The sequence below is a fragment of the Pelophylax lessonae genome (genome assembly GCF_965119305.1).
Source record: "Pelophylax lessonae genome assembly, chromosome: 12".
Classification (NCBI taxonomy): Eukaryota; Metazoa; Chordata; class Amphibia; order Anura; family Ranidae; genus Pelophylax; species Pelophylax lessonae.
The window spans coordinates 220,976,589-220,991,291 of NC_138779.1; the positions used below are offsets into that span (position 1 = coordinate 220,976,589).

The 14,703-nt window shown below is 56.8% G+C and overlaps 1 protein-coding gene across 2 annotated transcripts in view; it reads right to left on the bottom strand.

The window, feature by feature from the left end:
- The window catches only part of CAPZB (capping actin protein of muscle Z-line subunit beta), a 79,025-nt gene that overhangs the window by 33,731 nt on the left and 30,591 nt on the right, over positions 1–14,703 (bottom strand). The gene's annotated exons all lie outside the window — the stretch shown is intronic.

The window sequence follows — 14,703 nt, forward strand, 5'->3', positions numbered from 1 at the left end:
GAGGGGTCGTCTATTGTATGTCCGACCTACTACGAGGGATCGTCTATTGTATGTCTGACCTACTACGAGGGATTGTCTATTGTATGTCTGACCTACTATGAGGGATTGTGTATTGTATGTCTGACTTACTACAAGGTATAGTGTTACAATGCATTGAAAGAATCGATAATTGTCTCTAACATTACCGGAGATACTGTTATACTACACTGAGCAGTGTCCGTATTGTAGATCTAACACTATGAGGTATACGGGTTACACCAGGGGTGTCAAACTTCATTTCATCGCCGGCCGCAGCGACATTATGGTTGCACTCAAAGGGCTGGTTGTATCTGAAAGACTACATAGAATTATCCAGGGATATTTGTTCGCAGAGAATAGGTGCAGAAACTCAACCCCCCCCCAAAAACATATCACGGTGGGTGTGGCCAAAATGCACAATATAACGGACGGCACTTGCGCGGGCTTCATTCGAAGGTACATTTCATAATGAGCTAGTATGTGATGCATACTAGCACATTATGGCTTTGTCTTACAGGGTATTTTTTATATTCATTTTTTTCTAACAAACTACGAGCTGCAGTTAACGAACAGGGTGAGAGACGTAGTGCTGACATCAGCCTGCAGGGGGAGCTCCAACCCTCCGCTGATCTCCCTAGCACAGATAAGGAGATCTCATATTAGAATGCGGGCTGGAAGGCCTCTCACCAGGCCCTGCCAAGCGCACACCCTGATGGATTTGCACACTATGGCTGGCTAGAGATCCCTCATGCAATTTAATAGAACATTTAGACTTGGCTGCTTTTTAGTTCTTTGTTTGAATTTGCTCCATTCTGAAGAGAGGGGGAAAAAAAAAAGCTGTAATTTATATCTGGCGTTCCATCGGAGCGAAAGCGTGATCTCATCCCCTGAACCTCGCTCGGCGCATACAGCGAGTTCTGCGTCTACCAGGTCGCTTCTCGCCATTTTACTATGGTCTTGCTTCAGGAACCAGAAGGAGCGTCCAGAATCGCATACAGGGGTATTCTAGTAATAAAAGCAAACTCCGGTCATAACTGAAAGCAAAGCCATAAGATGTATACAGGAAATTCCCCATCCCCCACCCTGCTCAGAGCTTCAGTTTTTCATTTGGGTTTTGCTTTCAAATCCCAGTCCACCTCCCCTAAATAATCTGGGTAGCTGGGAACTCCAGGCTTGAAATGTAGGAGAGAAATTCCAAGACACACCCACTCCTGGCCACCTCCCCTTTTCTGAATATTAAGGATAGCTGGGAACCCCAGGCTTGAAATGTAGGAGAGAGATTCCAAAACACGCCCACTCCTGGCCACCTCCCCTCCCCTAAATAATCTAGGTAGCTGGGAACCCCAGGCTTGAAATGTTGGAGAGAGATTCCAAGACACACCCACTCCTGGCCACTTCCCCTTTTCTGAATATTAAGGATAGCTGGGAACCCCAGGCTTGAGATATAGGAGAGAGATTCCAAGACACAGCCACTCCTAGCCATTTCCCCTTCTCTAAATAATCTGGGTAGCTGGGAATCCCAGACTTGAAATGTAAGACAGAGATTCCAAGACACACCCACTCCTAGCCATTTCCCCTTCTCTGAATAATCTGGGTAGTTGGGAACCTCCGGCTTGAAAATGCAGGAGATGGGTTCCCAGACACACCCACTCCTTGCCACTTCCCCTTTTCTGAATTTTCAGGATAGCTGGGAACCCTGGGCTTGAAATGTAGGAGAGAGGTTCCCAGACACACCCACTTCTGGACACCTCCCCTCTTCCGAATAATCTGGATAGCTGGGAACCCCAGACTTGAAATGCAGGAGATTCCCAAACGAATATCTGGGAACCCCAAGCTTAAAGAGATTCCAAGACACACCCACTCCTGGCCACCTCCCCTCCTCTAAATTGTCTGGGTAGGTGGGAACTCAGAGGCCCGCGTTACATGAGGGTCCCCCCCATCAGAGGCCCCCCCGTTACATGAGGGTCCCCCCCATCAGAGGCCCTCCCCGTTACATGAGGGTCCCCCCCATCAGCGCCCCCCCCCTCCCTCGTTACATGCGGTTCCCCCCACCAGATGCCCCCGTTACATGAAGGTCCCCCCATCAGATGCCCCCTGTTACATGAAGGTCCCCCCATCAGATGCCCCTCCGTTACATGAGGGTCCCCCCCATCAGAGGCCCCCCCTGTTACATGAGGGTCCCCCCATCAGAGGCCCCCCAGTTACATGAGGGTCCCCCCATCAGTGGCCCCCCAGTTACATGAGGGTCCCCCCAGAGGCCCCCCGGTTACATGAGGGTCCCCCCCAGAGGCCCCCAGTTACATGAGGGTCCCCCCAGAGGCCCCCCATCACATGAGGGTCCCCCCAGAGGCCCCCATCACATGAGGGTCCCCCCAGAGGCCCCCATCACATGAAGGTCCCCCCAGAGGCCCCCATCACATGAAGGTCCCCCCAGAGGCCCCCCCCCATCACATGAAGGTCCCCCCATCAGAGGCCCCCAGTTACATGAGGGTTTCCACATCAGAGCCCCCCCATTACATGAGGGTCCCCCATCAGAGGCCCCCCCATTACATGAGGGTCCCCCCATCAGAGGCCCCCCATTACATGAGGGTCCCCCCATCAGAGGCCCCCCCATTACATGAGGATCTCCCCATCAGAGGCCCTCCATTACATGAGGATCTCCCCATCAGAGGCCCCCCGTTACATGAGGATCTCCCCATCAGAGGCCCCCCAGTTACATGAGGGTCCCCCCATCAGAGGCCCCCCGGTTACATGAGGGTCCCCCCCAGAGGCCCCCAGTTACATGAGGGTCCCCCCAGAGGCCCCCAGTTACATGAGGGTCCCCCCAGAGGCCCCCCATCACATGAGGGTCCCCCCAGAGGCCCCCATCACATGAGGGTCCCCCCAGAGGCCCCCATCACATGAAGGTCCCCCCAGAGGCCCCCCCCATCACATGAAGGTCCCCCCATCAGAGGCCCCCAGTTACATGAGGGTTTCCACATCAGAGCCCCCCCATTACATGAGGGTCCCCCATCAGAGGCCCCCCCATTACATGAGGGTCCCCCCATCAGAGGCCCCCCCATTACATGAGGGTCCCCCCATCAGAGGCCCCCCCATTACATGAGGATCTCCCCATCAGAGGCCCCCCATTACATGAGGATCTCCCCATCAGAGGCCCCCCGTTACATGAGGATCTCCCCATCAGAGGCCCCCCGTTACATGAGGATCTCCCCATCAGAGGCCCCCCCCCGTTACATGAGGATCTCCCCATCAGAGGCCCCCCCCCGTTACATGAGGATCTCCCCATCAGAGGCCCCCCCCCGTTACATGAGGATCTCCCCATCAGAGGCCCCCCCCCGTTACATGAGGATCTCCCCATCAGAGGCCCCCCCCGTTACATGAGGATCTCCCCATCAGAGGCCCCCCCCGTTACATGAGGATCTCCCCATCAGAGGCCCCCCCGTTACATGAGGATCTCCCCATCAGAGGCCCCCCCGTTACATGAGGATCTCCCCATCAGAGGCCCCCCCGTTACATGAGGATCTCCCCATCAGAGGCCCCCCTCCATGCAGCCCCCGGGCCTTAGTTTGGAGGTCCCGGGTTTAATGGGCACTAAACTACTTTCTATAACAGAAGAGAAGAGCTGTGAACGGCAGGTATGCCAAAAGGATTCGTGTTTTGCAGCAATCGATCGGTGAATCTACATCAATCTCACACCAGGCTGTACATCTCAGCTACAGGGCAGTCTGCAGAGGTCTCAGGGAGAGGACCTGGCTGTGCTGTCTGGCAGGCTGCCTGGATGAAGTGACCAATCCTCTGTCAGGTAAATCAATGTACCAGGACTGTATATGTAGCTTCTTGTCTGGAGTTCAGGTGGGAAAGCCCCCGGAGGGGGATGGGGGGGGGGGGGGGACAGGAACATCTGGTTCCATGTCTCCAGGGGCCGGAGGAGAAATCACAGAACTGGAACCAGTGACGGTTACTGGGAGCGTGAGAAAGCCAACGGGGCTCAGAAGAGGCTTCCACTGCAGGAATTTCCTCCTGGAAGACACTGGGAAGATCAGGCGCGGCGCTCCGATCCCGGCTAATTGGTTAATGAATGTATCCTGTACAGATGTGTACTCAGAGCACAAGTGTGCATTCCACAATCCCCCGCAGCCTGCGAATTCACGTCAACAGCATCGCTCAGCGCCGCCACAGACAAACATGGCGACTGACGCACGTAATATCGTGTTCAGTCATAGGACCGGGGGGGTCCAAACTACCCCGGGACACCGGAGCCCAGGACAGGGGGATCCAAACTACCCCGGAGCCCAGGACCGGGGGGTCCAAACTACCCCGGGACACCGGAGCCCAGGACAGGGGATCCAAACAACCCGGGGACATTGGAGCCCAGGACAGGGGGGTCCAAACAACCCGGGGACACCGGAGCCCAGGACAGGGGGGTCCAAACAACCCGGGGACACCGGAACCCAGGACAGGGGGATCCAAACAACCCGGGGACACCGGAACCCAGGACAGGGGGATCCAAACAACCCGGGGACATCGGAGCCCAGGACAGGGGGATCCAAACAACCCGGGGACACCGGAGCCCAGGACAGGGGATCCAAACAACCCCGGGACACCGGAGCCCAGGACAGGGGGTCCAAACAACCCCGGGACACCGGAGCCCAGGACAGGGGGGGTCCAAACAAACCCGGGACACCGGAGCCCAGGACAGGGGGGGTCCAAACAAACCCGGGACACCGGAGCCCAGGACAGGGGGGGTCCAAACAAACCTGGGACACCGGAGCCCAGGACAGGGGGGGTCCAAACAAACCCGGGACACCAGAGCCCAGGACAGGGGATCCAAACAACCCGGGGACACCGGAGCCCAGGACAGGGAATCCAAACAACCCGGGGACACCGGAGCCCAGGACAGGGGATCCAAACAACCCGGGGACACCGGAGCCCAGGACAGGGGATCCAAACAACCCAGGGACACCGGAGCCCAGGACAGGGAATCCAAACAACCCGGGGACACCGGAGCCCAGGACAGGGGATCCAAACAACCCGGGGACACCGGAGCCCAGGACAGGGGATCCAAACAACCCAGGGACACCGGAGCCCAGGACAGGGAATCCAAAAAACCCGGGGACACCAGAGCTCTGCAGATGTACAGCCGGCAGAGAAAGTACACAACCGGCTTCCACACCGAGAGCGAGGAAGAGTAAAGCACAGCCACTGTACACCGACATTACATAGTATCCCCCCCCCCCCTTCATAATTCCGAGGAAGAGTAAAGCACAGCCACTGTACACCGGAATTACATCTCCCCCCCATCCCCCCTTCATAGTTCATTTCTATTCTCATCCCGCTCACTACGCCCATTGTTAAGTCCAAGTCCGGCCCCCCATTCAGTCTTGCACATGTATACCGACTCCTCTCCTGGACTGAGACGGCTTCCTCTGATTTCACCGCACACTGTGAGCTTCTCACCATGTGCATTAGAAGCTGCAGCAAGTCAGATAAGAGCCCTGCCCTATTTCCTGGCCTGGAGCCTGACTGTCCCTGGCCCAGCCCCTGTTATTCATTGGATTGCGCAATCATGGAGGTTCAGCATCACACGTGGGAGTTACCTATGCAAATACAACCTGCCTAGCAATACCCACCCCTTCAGACACCCAAGGCATTTTGATATTTGCATAACTCCTCCTACTGTTCGCATCAGGAATGAGGGCTCTTGAGGAGTATTGAGGGAGAGGGATTTTGATATTTGCCTAACTCCGCCCACTGCTGGCATCAGGGCTGAGGGCTCTTGAGAGAAATAGAGGGAGGGTGATTTTGATATTGGCATAACTCCTCCCACTGCTTGCATCAGGACTGAGGACTTCTGAGAGGAGTATTGAGGGAGGGCGATTTTTATATTTGCATAACTCCTCCCACCGCTTGCATCAGGACTGAGGGCTCGAGAGAAGTATTGAGGGAGGGCAATTTTTATATTTGCATAACTCCTCCCATCGCTCGCAGGGGGGAGGGGCAGGCCCAGTAAGGCAAAGGAAGAAAAGCTAGACAACGCCGGGCGCCCTCCAGACAGTTAATGAGGTGGAGCTTTATCCGAGTTGCTGCAGCTTCTAATGCACATTGTGAGAAGCTCACAGTGTGCGGTGAAATCAGAGGAAGCCGTTTCAGTCCAGGAGAAGAGCCGATACACCTGTGCAAGTCTGAAGGGGGAGGAGCCGCTACACCTGTGCAAGTCTGAAGGGGGGAGGAGCCGCTACACCTGTGCAAGTCTGAAGGGGGGAGGAGCCGCTACACCTGTGCAAGTCTGAAGGGGGGAGGAGCCGCTACACCTGTGCAAGTCTGAAGGGGGGAGGAGCCGCTACACCTGTGCAAGTCTGAAGGGGGGGAGGAGCCGCTACACCTGTGCAAGTCTGAAGGGGGGGAGGAGCCGCTACACCTGTGCAAGTCTGAAGGGGGGGGAGGAGCCGCTACGCCTGTGCAAGTCTGAAGGGGGGGAGGAGCCGCTACGCCTGTGCAAGTCTGAAGGGGGGAGGAGCCGCTACACCTGTGCAAGACTGAAGGGGGGAGGAGCCGCTACACCTGTGCAAGACTGAAGGGGGGAGGAGCCGCTACACCTGTGCAAGACTGAAGGGGGAGGAGCCGCTACACCTGTGCAAGACTGAAGGGGGGAGGAGCCGCTACACCTGTGCAAGACTGAAGGGGGTGCCAGAGGGAGGATTTGAAGTGAAGCTGTGATTTGCCAACAGAGATCCAGCCCAGGCCGGATTCACACAGGAACCAAAATGTCTGATCTTACAATTCTAATAAAAATCACCACTGGGGGGGTAGCAAATACCAGACCTCAGGGGTCCTCTTATGTGTTGACTCCCAGCTCCAGAGTCGTCGTCAGTCAAAGTAAAGCTCACCAAGGCAGCAAAAGATAAACCTTTCATAACTGAACACTCCAATGACTGAAAATGCCCCCCCCCCCCCCGTAACCCCCTTTCTTCCATGACCCTCTATGGGTGCAACGCCGCTGAATACATTTCCTCCCAACCCGGCGTCTGCACTCTGCATTCAGCGGCTCCACAATGCTTTTATTAATGACGGCGTTGGTCCCCTGCAGCTGTGGAGGCACCTCGGGGATGACCGGCGCACCTGGTAGGCCATCCGGGAGCCTCGTCCTTTTCCTGATGTTATCGGGAGGCCAGGTGTTCGCTGACCCACAAAATCTGGCAGAGACGCAAAGCCGCGCTCGTCAACAGCGTTCCGCCGTGATCAAAGCCGTCAGGCAGGAATTAATTTATCGCACGGAGAGCGCACTGTGGATTACAGCTCAGAGCGTGGAGCCGGGTGCGGGTCACAAGGCCTCTGTTTTTGGTAACAGTCTTACAGAGGGGTTTTAATTAGGAGGCCTCTGCCGGCTCGCAGGGCCGAGTGCGGGGGAATTTGGTACAGAGCGGGTGCTGGGAAATGCCCTCCCGCCTGCACCTCTCCTCGCCAAATCTCATAACAGTTTTATTGGCTGACACATTATCAAAGCAAAACTGGCCCAAAACAGTAGAAATTGTTTTCTTCAAACTTTGGCTGTATATTTCTTGCCATAACCATGAACCCCCGACCCCCCCAAACCGAGCAAAACAACCCCACGTAAGGTAAGCGAGGATACAACATACAGTATGTGTGCAGGATTTGCTGTGTGTAGACCAATGCTGGCCCCCGACACCGTCACCCCCAACGCTGGCCCTGACACCCCAACACTGGCCCTGACACCCCAACACTGGCCCCGACACCCCAACACTGGCCCCGACACTAACAGATACCCCAACACTAACACCAATGCTGACCCTGACACCCCAACACAGGCCCCGACACTGAAACCTACACTGACCCTCACCCCAAAACTGGTCCTGACACCAACAGATACTAATGCTGACCCTGATAGCCCAACACAGGCCCCCACACCATCAATACAGGCCACTACACTAACAGTTACCCCAACACTGACACTCACCCCAACACTGGCCCTGGCACTGATACCCCAACACTGACACCAATGCTGACCCTGACACCCCAACACAGGCCTCTGACACTGAAACCAACACTGACCCTCACCCCAAAACTAGCCCTGACACCAGATACCCCAACACTGACCCTGACACCCCAACACAGGCCACTACACTAACAGTTACCCCAACACTGACACTCACCCCAACACTGGCCCTGGCACTAACAGATACCCCAACACTAACACCAATGCTGACCCTGACACCCCAACACAGGCCCCCGACACTGAAACCAACACTGACCCTCACCCCAAAACTGGTCCTGACACCAACAGATACCAATGCTGACCCTGACACCCCAACACAGGCCCCCACACCCCCAACACAGGCCCCCGACACTGACACCAACACTGACCCTCACCCCAAAACTGGCCCCGACACCAACAGATACCCCAACACTGACACCAATGCTGACCCTGACACCCCAACACAGGCCCCCACACCCCCAACAAAGGCCCCGACACCCCCAACACAGGCCACTACACTAACACATACCCTAACACTGACACCAATGCTGACTCCCGACACCCCAACACAGGCTCCCGACATTGAAACCAACACTGACCCTCACCCCAAAACTGGCCCCGACACCAACACTTACCCCAACAGTTTCCCCAACACTGACACCAATGCTAAACCCTGACACCCCAAACACTGGCCCTGACACCAACACTGATGATGCTGATACTAACAGTAACCCTAACAATGACATCAACAATGACACTGACCCTCACCCCAACACTGGCCCTGACACTAACGCGGGTACCCTATACACTGATATTCACCCCAACACTGACACCAATGCTGATCCTCACACTGACAGTTACCCTAACACTGATGAGTGGTTTAAAAGTTAGATTAGCAGAGTCTCCTGCAAGTCTTGGGAAAGGAGAGGGTGCTTTCATGGCGCTGCTGTTTTTGGGGTCTATGGCCGCAGTGCTTCTTCTGCACCGGACGTCTGACACAGCGGTTACCGAAACCCCAAAATCCTAACACCGATCCGCTTACACCAACCTGAAGATTGGACTCTGCTGGTGAAAAGATCACACAAGTCCCCGGCGGTGCGGAGCTTTGGCACCATGCGTTATATTAGAATGTTGGGTTACATGCAGAGTTTTGCTCTGCAGGCCCCCCCAGATGTTTATTTGGAACCTGTCGCGGACGCATGGGGCGTCTCACATTTAATTCCGCGTGACAAGTGCAGAGAGCGAGGATATATACACTGCTGGAAGTTTCATAAACAAGAAAAGGACGGAATTTTCATGGAGAAGGCCTGAGACATGAATTGTATGGGGGAGGGGGGGGGGGGGGGTTCGGGACTGCAGCTGGTTAGAGAGCGCCGCAGGTTATGTCAGAGCGCGGAGGGACCGCGGCGCTCCATCCACATGCACCAAGTGATTACAGCTCCAGTGTTTATCTTACGGACGGGATGTTTACTTCTACAAAGCTGCGTTTTTCTCCCCCTTGTTAAAGGCAGAGAGGAAATTTGATTTCCTTTAATCTGCTGCCAAAAATCCCATCCCTGATGAGGTCGGCTGGACGCCTCGCTGCGAGCAATCTGCGTCCTGGATGTCTCCTGCAATCCCGGCTGCCTGCGCTCCCCTCTGTTAGCAGATGGGATCCATTCGATGGAGACGTCATTCGTCCCCTCCACCCGTCACGCACAACACCGCCGATCGTCCCATGGGAGAAGCAATCTGGGACTGAACGTGGACTTGTCATTAAAGCCCAAGCTTAGGATGGGGGGGGGGGGGGGCTGAGTACCTGTAAGGGTCAGAACCCCTCCCAGGTTTTTATTTTATACACACAAGAACAAGGCGCTGCATTCAAATTTTATAAAGGGTCCCTGGAAAACCTTCCGGTCCAGAAGTGGTTAATATAGCGTACTTATTCTCAGTAAAGATGGATGTTTTTCGAAGTGATTTCTTGGATTCCTCGCTGTATACAGCCACACAAGCTGAGCTGGCATCCTCGGGGGTGTGGAGGATTGTGGTCGAATGCCCACCTGGTGTAGCGGCATACTTCTTTTTGCCTGAATAATATGGTGGCGCTAAACAGTGACTGTACCTGCAAGGCAGCGCCGCCTACATAGAGAGGTATAACAAAGTCAAATACACGAATAGTAGAGAGCCGCCCACAAAAGGCGGGACTAGAACTACCTACACAGGAAGAGGTAGGAGTAGAGTAGAGCAGCAAGGAAGTTGGGGGGGGGGCTGCACTCTGCAAACAGCGCTCCCCTAAATCCTGCACTCTCTGAACACAGCACACTTCTGAACCCTGGACATTGTATACAACACTCCTGAATAATAAGGGTACAGGCCCGCCGCCCAAGAGCAGGAGGCCCGCAGCCCAAGAGCAAGAGGCCCGCAGCCCAAGAGCAAGAGGCCCGCAGCCCAAGAGCAAGAGGCCCGCAGCCCAAGAGCAAGAGGCCCGCAGCCCAAGAGCAAGAGGCCCGCAGCCCAAGAGCAAGAGGCCCGCAGCCCAAGAGCAAGAGGCCCCCAGCCCAAGAGCAAGAGGCCCCCAGCCCAAGAGCAAGAGGCCCGCAGCCCAAGAGCAAGAGGCCCGCAGCCCAAGAGCAAGAGGCCCGCAGCCCAAGAGCAAGAGGCCCGCAGCCCAAGAGCAAGAGGCCCGCAGCCCAAGAGCAAGAGGCCCGCAGCCCAAGAGCAAGAGGCCCGCAGCCCAAGAGCAAGAGGCCCGCAGCCCAAGAGCAAGAGGCCCGCAGCCCAAGAGCAAGAGGCCCGCAGCCCAAGAGCAAGAGGCCCGCAGCCCAAGAGCAAGAGGCCCGCAGCCCAAGAGCAAGAGGCCCGCAGCCCAAGAGCAAGAGGCCCGCAGCCCAAGAGCAAGAGGCCCGCAGCCCAAGAGCAAGAGGCCCGCAGCCCAAGAGCAAGAGGCCCGCAGCCCAAGAGCAAGAGGCCCGCAGCCCAAGAGCAAGAGGCCCGCAGCCCAAGAGCAAGAGGCCCGCAGCCCAAGAGCAAGAGGCCCGCAGCCCAAGAGCAAGAGGCCCGCAGCCCAAGAGCAAGAGGCCCGCAGCCCAAGAGCAAGAGGCCCGCAGCCCAAGAGCAAGAGGCCCGCAGCCCAAGAGCAAGAGGCCCGCAGCCCAAGAGCAAGAGGCCCGCAGCCCAAGAGCAAGAGGCCCGCAGCCCAAGAGCAGAAGGCCCGCAGCCCAAGAGCAGAAGGCCCGCAGCCCAAGAGCAGAAGGCCCGCAGCCCAAGAGCAGAAGGCCCGCAGCCCAAGAGCAGAAGGCCCGCTGCCCAAGAGCAGAAGGCCCGCTGCCCAAGAGCAGACGCCCGCAGCCTAAGAGCAGACGCCCGCAGCCTAAGAGCAGACGCCCGCAGCCTAAGAGCAGACGCCCGCAGTCTAAGAGCAGACGCCCGCAGCCTAAGAGCAGACGCCCGCAGCCTAAGAGCAGACGCCCGCAGCCTAAGAGCAGACGCCCGCAGCCTAAGAGCAGACGCCCGCAGCCCTTTGAGGGCCCTGATCTATAACATTTTGTAAGTGGAGTTCTATGCCATGTTTGAGAAATCCTTGCATACATTCACCGCCCACTTCATTAGGTACAGCTCTTCAGTTTCTTGGTAACAAAATGCTAATCAGCCAATCACAGGGCAGCAACTCCATGCATTTAGGCATCTAAACGTGGTGAAGACGACTTGCTGAAGTTCAAACCGAGCATCAGAATGGGGAAGAAATGGGATTGAAGGGACTTTGAAACGTGGCATGGTTGTTGGTGGCAGACGGGTTGGTCTGAGTATTTCTGGGATTTTCACACACAACCATCTCTCGGGATTACAGAGAATGGTGGGGAACAAGAGAAAATATCCAGTGAGCGGCAGTTGTGTGGAGGAAAATGCCTTGTTGAGGTCAGAGGAGAATGGGCAAGACCCCAGCTCCCAGATGATAGAAAGGGAACAGTAATTGCAATAACCACTCGTTACACCCAAACATACAGAATACCATCTCTGAACGCACAACTCATCCAACCTTACAGAATCAGAAAACCACACCGGGTGCCACTCCTGTCAGCTAAGAACAGGATCACCAAAATTGGAAAAATGTTGCCTGGTCTGAGTCTGGATTCCAGCTGCGCCATTCAGATGGGGGGGGGTAAGAATTTGGCGCATGGATCCATCCTGCCTTGTACCACCAGTTCAGGCAGGTGGAGGTGGTGTAATGGTGTGGGGGAGGGGGGGGGGGGTAATGGTTCAGACTGGTGGTGGTGGTGGTGTAATAATGTTGGGGAGGGGGGGGTAAATGGTTCAGGCTGGTGATAGTTTAATGGTGTAGAGGGGTCTTGGCACACTTTGAGCCCCTTAGTACCAATTGATCATGGTTTAAAAACCACAGCCTACCAGAGTATTGTTGCTGACCATGTCCATCCCTTTATGACTACAGTGTCCCCATCTTCTGATGGCTCCTCCCAGCAGGATAATGCACCATGTCACAAAGCTCCAATCATCTCACCACTGGTTTCTTAACCATGACAATGAGGTCGCTGTCCTCCAATGGCCTCCACACTCGCCACATCCCATCCAATAGAGCACCTTTGGGATGTGGTGGAACGGGAGATTGGCATCATGGATGTGCAGCTGACAAATCTGCAGCAACTGCGTGATCCTATCATGTCACTATGGAGCAAAATCTCTGAGGAACGTTTCCAACACCTTGTTGTATCTATGCCACCAAGAATGAAGGCAAAAATGGGGTCCAACCCGCTACTAGCAAGGTGCACCTAATAAAGGGGGTCCAATCCGCTACTAGCAAGGTGCACCTAATAAAGGGGGTCCAACCCGCTACTAGCAAGGTGCACCTAATAAAGCGGCCGGTGAACTTAGAAGGACTCATCGTGATCATCTGTACCTCAACCGCTGCCATCTTTATACACGGCACCTCTCGCTCCGTTTCAGACTGCAGAGGGTTAAACGAAGGAATTTATTAGCTTTTTTGTAGTATTTATTATTTATGGTGCAGCAGGAAGACTTGGCTGGAAGGCCCTTTTCTGGCGATGTTAATGGATCCAGGCTGGGGAGGAGGAATCCGATAGCTGACTGGTACACTGCGTACCTCAAAGAAAAACCTCAAAGAACTCTTCTTACCCGCCGGAGAAAAAAAATGCAGAGATAAGACAAGGCGGTGCGATCATCGCTACAGGCAATACACAGGGAAGAGGGCCAGAGGAGACCTTCCATCCTACTGAACTACAAGACCCATCATGCCCAGGTTTGTAGTACCTCTGCAGCTTCTGCTACCCATCCATACTTAGCAGATACAGAGTTGCATATAAAATATCAAAAATCCAGGATTTACCTTTTTATACCTGAGGGGGGCGAGCTTTCAGGAGGTTGCTTTACAGTTGTGCTAGGATAGAGGCCTAAACAACAAGAGAGATCAGACTACACAGAGCGCTGCAGAAATCAGAAACTGCCCCATCATATTACCATATAACTAAAGTGATACACACCAGTGCAAGGGGGGGTCTCCAATCTTTCCAAACAAAAGGGCCAGTTTAATGTCCTTCAGGTTTAGGGGGGGGTCATCCGCGGGAGGAATAGGGGCCCACCCCCGCCAGATCAGGGCCTACCCCCCGCCGGAGTCTGCGGGAGGATCAGGCCCCCCCCCCATTGGTGTCCGTGGGAGGAATAGAGGCCCCCTCCCCGCAGCAGACGTCCGCGGGAGCAATAGAGGCCCCCTCCCCGCAGCAGACGTCCGCGGGAGCAATAGAGGCCCCCTCCCCGCAGCAGACGTCCGCGGGAGCAATAGAGGGCCCCCCCCCCCCGCAGCCGGCGTCCGTGGGAGCAATAGAGGGCCCCCCGCCGCCGGCTTCCGCGGGAAGAATAGAGGGCCCCCCCCCGCCGCGGCTTCCGCGGGAAGAATAGAGGGCCCCCCCCCGCCGCGGCTTCCGCGGGAAGAATAGAGGGCCCCCCCCCCGCCGCCAGCGTCCGCGGGAAGAATAGAGGGCCCCCCCCCCCCCCGCCGCCAGCGTCCGCGGGAAGAATAGAGGGCCCCCCCCCCCCCCGCCGCCAGCGTCCGCGGGAAGAATAGAGGGCCCCCCCCGCCGCCAGCGTCCGCGGGAAGAATAGAGGGCCCCCCCCCCCCGCCAGCGTCCGCGGGAAGAATAGAGGGCCCCCCCCCCCCGCCAGCGTCCGCGGGAAGAATAGAGGGGCCCCCCGCCGCCGCCAGCGTCCGCGGGAAGAATAGAGGGCCCCCCGCCGCCAGCGTCCGCGGGAAGAATAGAGGGCCCCCCCCGCCGCCAGCGTCCGCGGGAAGAATAGAGGGCCCCCCCGCCGCCAGCGTCCGCGGGAAGAATAGAGGGCCCCCCGCCGCCAGCGTCCGCGGGGAAGAATAGAGGGCCCCCCCGCCGCCAGCGTCCGCGGGAGGAATAGAGGGCCCCCCGTCACCGGCGTCCGCGGGAAGAATAGAGGGCCCCCCGTCACCGGCGTCCGCGGGAAGAATAGAGGGCCCCCCGTCACTGGCGTCCGCGGGAAGAATAGAGGGCCCCCCCGTCACCGGCGTCCGCGGGAGGAATAGAGGGCCCCCCCGCAGCCGGCTTCCACGGGAGGAATAGAGGCCCCCCCCCGCAGCCGGCTTCCACGGGAGGAATAGAGGCCCCCCCCCCCGCAGCCGGCTTCCACGGGAGGAATAGAGGCCCCCCCCGCAGCCG